Here is a 5536-nt window from a genome sequence, read left to right as displayed (position 1 = left end):
GAAGTTGCTTGGGAGTGAAAGTGTCGGAGAGGAAAGTAGTTCTATAGAGTTGTCAAAAAAGAAAGAAAGAAAAAGAAAATAAAGAGCTACATGCTTTATACAATTGGATGACTTCCAAAGTTCCTTCAAATATCTCACTCTTTGGAAATTAGGAAGAAAATTGGAACTGTTTTTTTCCACAATCTGCCCAGTAGGGCACTGGGCTACCTCTTTGGATTTATGACAAGTTTCCTTAGAAAACTAACATACGTGGGAAGGTGTTACCAAAGCTTGTTTCAAGGACCAGAAGAAGGCCAGCTCAGAATGAAGTTCCTAACATATAATCCAGCCCAACTGTGCTTTGCTTCCTGACCTCCAAGGGGCAGATGAGAAAACTCTAGGGTGGTCATGAGTAGGGCCAGAGTGGGAACAATTTCTGAGCTATCTGAGCACCACTTCAACTGTTAAAAAGTTGCCTTTTTGGGGCGCCTGGGTGGCTCAGTTGGTTAAGCATCCAACTTCGGCTCAAGTCATGATCTCACAGTTTGTGAGTTCGGGCCTCGCATCCGGCCCTGTGCTGACAGCTCCGAGCCTGGAGCCTGTTTCGGATTCTGCGTCTCCCTCTCTCTCTGCCCCTCTCATGCCCATGCTCTGTCTTTCTCTGTCTCTCAATAATAAATAAACATTAAAAAATTAAAAAAAAAAGTTGCCTGTTCTAAATAAAATTTACCCCAGCAGATCCCAGTAGTAAAACAGTTGCCTTTTTAAAAAAAATGTTTGATTTATTTCTGAAAGAGAGAAACAGAGAATGAGCGGGGTTGGGGCAGAGAGAGAGACACACACAGAATCCGAAGCAGGCTCCAGGCTCTGAGCTGTCAGCACAGAGCCTGACGGGGGGCTTGACCTCGTGAGACACGAGATCATGACCTGAGGCCGAAGTCGGAAGCCACCCAGGCACCCCAAAACAGTTGCCTTTTTAACTGGCACTTCTCTAGCTTTCTAAGTATAAGACATGATTTACTTAGACTTCAGTAGGAATCTGCAGAAGAGGGAAGATTCAAAGCCGGGGGATGATGGTGAAGTTTTGTGAAAGAACCTTTACTCATTATTGTAAATAAAAAGATTAATGCCCCCGTGGTTTGAGCCACTGGGTAGCTTAGAAGTAGGTAGGTCTTTTACTGTGACATTTATTAGAGGTCTTCAGGATAACCCATTTTACAACACGGATAAGTGAGCAGTGGGATCTCAGGTTACCCCGGGCAAGGAGCGGAGTCAGGATTGACTTCTAGATTCTCTGACTTCAAATAAAAGCTATCCAAGTTGTGGCACTCAGCGTTAGCCTTCATGGAATCAATAAAAAAATCATTGCAAAATACACTGAGCTTATTCGTATCTGGATAGATAAGGATGTAAATATTTAACGAGCACTTGAGATTTCTCTTATTTTTTTAAGTCACGAGCAATGCAAATAATTTCCAACATAAGTGGCTGCAAACTCACTACTTGGATTTTTTTTGTAAAAAAAAAAAAAATGGACTTTCACCTTGAACTTTCTTACTTGAAATTCCTTCTTCTGATTGTCTCAAGTGTGGAACTTGATAGGGTGGGAAACCTGGCTTCTTGGCTGGTCCATTACCTATTTCTTGTAACATTGGCCGGGGCCTTTACCTTGGAGTCTTGGATTTGTCTTTAAAAGTATTAGATTACATGTTTAAAGCTCTTCAGCTCTAAAATCTACTAGGCATTTATATCTCTAATTCATCATTTCAAAATACTACATTTATTATGCTTCAACATTGAGGATTAGCTGACTTTTCACCTCCACGAGACGAGTCTCTTTTTAAACACTTGCTCTTGAGCTGATTTAAATAGTCCTCTCCTCTAGCTGGGTAAGCCCAAGTGGCTGGTTGGCCTCTATCCCCCTTCTGGTATTTTCCATTCTTTTTCTACTCAGACTTCCAGGCACACGGTATACTCCAGCTATAGTCCCCAGATCCCAGAGTCCTCGGAGGCTCCCTTCCTGGATCCAGTTCTGTCCCCATGAGATTTGGGGATGTCATGGCCCATGCTAAGGACTGGTCTCCCTCCTCCTCTCCAGCCCTCAACAGTATAAACTTACTGCACCCAATGACATTCCTCCAGCACTTAGATAATGGACAATAATGGTTTGAAGTGTCCTCTTTTTCTCAACCCCAGCTTCCAGGGCTGTCATCTGCACTGCCGTTCCTAGTCTGAGAGTGGGGAGGGCTTTGGGCCACCGGGGCTTTTGGAATCTCAGGATCGTACTCCCGTAATGGCCACTTGCTCTGTCACTAATTCCCGTCCACCGGAAAACAGTGTAGAATAATAATTCCTACTAAGGCACCACGGAGATGGTTTCTGGGAGGCTGTAAAAATCCCGCAAGACAGGTTCAACCTTCAAGAACTTATAGCCTCCATGGGATGATAAGACATAGCTAGAGCTAGAGGTGTATGGTAGGTGAAACAGTGACAGCAGGTGGGTGACCACTGTGGCCTTTGTAGCCAGGAAGGGTGTCATGTGGCAGGTGTGGAAGGACAGGAGCTGCAGCTAGATTTTTTTTTTTTGGTTGCATCTAGACTTCTTAAGTGGAGTTCAGCTGCTGGGGAGAGAAAAGAAATACTCCTGGCAGGCAGATCCTCCTACTAGAACCAACATTTTAACTGCAAAATTTCTGAATCGCTGCCTATTGTTCCCAGTTCCGACCTAAGTTCAGAACTTTTACCAGCTACTCCTCCCCACCTCTCGTTACCATTTTGCTTACCTTGCTCCTGCCAGATCCCTTCTGGACTTAAGCAGGTTTATTTCAGATTCAAATGTCTGCCCCACCCAGCCCAGTGCTGTAGCAGCTGGGAGGACAAGTCGTGCAAAGTCACCAAGTCTTTAGTAGGAAGATCTCTTTTTAGGGTAAATGAAATCTGGAGGGAAGGAAAATTTCTCCTGCTGGGTAAAAATCACCAAACACTTATTTTCTGAGTGTCTTTACCAGACTTTCTCCTTGGCTGTCAGCTTGGAGTTTTCCTTTTTACTCAATTCAAGGCCAAGTAGTGTAGGCTACACTAATGACAAGTAATAACGAGTTAGACACTGAAGGAAGCAATAAGTCAGAGGCCTGCAGAATCCATAAATTGTTTTACTGGGTACCAAATAATTGAGGGTTGCTGATAGGAGAAAATGACTTGTTTCCTCTTTTTGTGTAGTTATAGCTCTTTTAGATGGTCAAGGTTGCGAGATTTCAGTTCACTCCTGTTGAAAGAGCACTTCCTGAAATTTCTCCTTCCTGAAGTGACCCCTGTGCTCTTGCTTGATGTGAAACCCTCTACAGAAGCAGGCATGTAGGCGCTCAAGGGACTCTGTTGAGTGAACTAATGAAATTAATTTAGGTGTTGGATGGGTCTGTCTCTATATCTCCCAGATTTATGGCTCCTGAATAATTAGTTGAGTCTATGAATAGTTTTAGAGGCTCAAAAACCTTTGTCAAGTATGGTCTGTTTTATAGGTTTCTAGATTGTACAAGTAAAAAGCATACAAATAGAGCAGCTCTGTTTCTTGGTTGAAAACAAGCTGCTTTCCAGTCCAGGGCTCCAAGGTCATTCCACTACTAGTAGAAAAACCATAAAATATTATCATGTTGTTTGTAACTATTGCATTTTTTTTCTGATAAGAGAGAAAAGAGATAAAAGCCAGACATTCTCAGGTGTTCTTGAAAATGGTTTTTTTTTTTTTTTTTTTTTTTTTTTTTTGGTAAAGAGCATCTTATCTGTGAGTCCAAAGGCAATGCAACATATTTTGAGGTTACACTCAGATCTTGGGTGTCACGTTCCCTTCATGAACTCAGAAACGCCTGACCCTACTTGCCAAGGCAGAGCTGAGGATTCCTGGGCTCTGTAAGAGTTTCCAGAGCTAGGCTTGGCTCTATATACCTGCTCAGGTCTGTGGAGCAGGACCTTGGAGGAAGGATCCCTCTTTGAACTCTAGGGCAGAATGACCTAACTTCCAAGAAATCATACTGTGTTCAGTTTTGTGGAGGGACATCAAAGAACTAAAAGGCAAAGTCCTGCTCTCAGTGAGCTCCAGAGAGCATGTGGCTGTAACAACTGGAGTAAGTGACATTGGTCTAGGGCAGGTGGAGCCAAGGAGGACTGAATCCCTTTTGGTGCCTTGCTCTGGGCATCTGCGGACACGGGCTCTGCTGTTTACAGCACTGCCTCTGTCCCACGCCATTTTCCAGCTCTGACCACATTAGCTTGGACTTTACTTTCTACTCAGCTAAGGCTAACCTTAGTTGCTTATTTGTGCTGAATGTCTCCCGTGTGCCTCCCTACCCCATCCAGTCTCCACCCTTTCCCACAGAACCGGTGTCCCAGGAGGGTAACCTGCAGAAACTTCCTTAAAGGGCTCCCTAGGTCTCTAGCTTCCTAATATGTTCAGCCCACGGAGAACTCTGGCAAGAGATGAGAGTTTGGATGCTTACCACTCCAGCACCCTCCCAGTGGGGTCACTGATGACCACAGCTCAGGCAGGTGGCCTCTCCTTTCTTTTCTCTCTTTGGGTTTTGGGAACCCCTCCCTGCAGGCCAGGATTCACAAGGGTGCACTGAGCCCAGGTTGCTTTCCACCCTTGTGGTTTACCACTCCACACTTAAATAATTCCTTTAACAAACGCATCTCAGATTTCCAGTTTGGAGTGTGCCATTTGTTTCCAGCTGGGAGCCTGACTGACCACTATGGTTTCATGAATCATGGTGCCGTCCTTTGTCCCTGCCATTGTCTTCCACCACCCACGGAGAAGGGCAGTGGTACACAGGGCTGGGCTGCCTCTCACCCGTGGGATAACCCTGGATAAGTGGCTTCTCCTCTCCCAGTCTCTGTTTTCCAATATATAACAAAAATTGTGTAGGCTAAGTGATGATGTGCAAGTCCCTTCCGATTCTACTACGAGATAATCCTGGACTGTCCATTTTGAGTTCTGAGTTTTTATCACGGATGTGCAGGGCGCTGCAGACAAACTTACACGGAGTGCCACGAGGAGGTGGGCCGTGTGTTTACCAGCTGCCGTGATGACTTCTGGGGGTGAGTTCAGAAGCTCACAGGGTTCGAGGGGTCCCGCAGCGGTATCTGAGGTGTAGCTGGGTGGGAGCCCCACAAAAGGCTTTGTGTGGCAAGGAAGGGAGCTCGGCCAAGGAGCCCTGGGCTGGGGATCGAGCCTGTCGTCCATACCCTCGTGGCTGGGGCCCAGGAGACTCCGCGAGCCCCAAGGGCGCCCAACAGACATTTCATCCTTTCAGGCCTTGTCTTCCCGCCAGCAAAGGGCGGGAGGTGAGCGACCGACTGAAAGGCACGGGCCAGGCCAGCACGGGAAGCGCAGGGACGCGGCGGCGGCCCAGAACAGTCGCGCCAAGGAGATCCGAGCAGCCTTTCGAACCCGTGGTGGGAGGCGGGGTCCCCGAAGCGCGGCAGTCTGGGGGCGGGGCGGAGGCCGGGCGCACGGCGATTGGTGCCCAGCCCTCTGCCGCCAGCCAATGGGCGGCGAGGGCGT

The 5536-nt window shown here is 46.8% G+C and overlaps 1 long non-coding RNA gene across 1 annotated transcript; it reads right to left on the bottom strand.

Moving 5' to 3' along the window:
- Positions 1-3111: 3111 nt before the first annotated feature.
- Positions 3112-5470, bottom strand: LOC109252252 (uncharacterized). The gene is made up of 2 exons (XR_002073903.2): positions 5012-5470; positions 3112-3363 (listed from the first exon to the last, which is right to left on the bottom strand). It is a non-coding gene; the product is annotated as an uncharacterized LOC109252252 (long non-coding RNA).
- Positions 5471-5536: the final 66 nt, after the last annotated feature.

Source organism: Panthera pardus, unplaced genomic scaffold (genome assembly GCF_024362965.1).
Source record: "Panthera pardus isolate Hobbes unplaced genomic scaffold, ASM2436296v1 HiC_scaffold_22, whole genome shotgun sequence".
Taxonomy (NCBI): domain Eukaryota; kingdom Metazoa; phylum Chordata; class Mammalia; order Carnivora; family Felidae; genus Panthera; species Panthera pardus.
The sequence above is the reverse complement of the archived record's forward strand: the minus strand, read 5'-3'. Positions and strand labels throughout refer to the sequence as shown.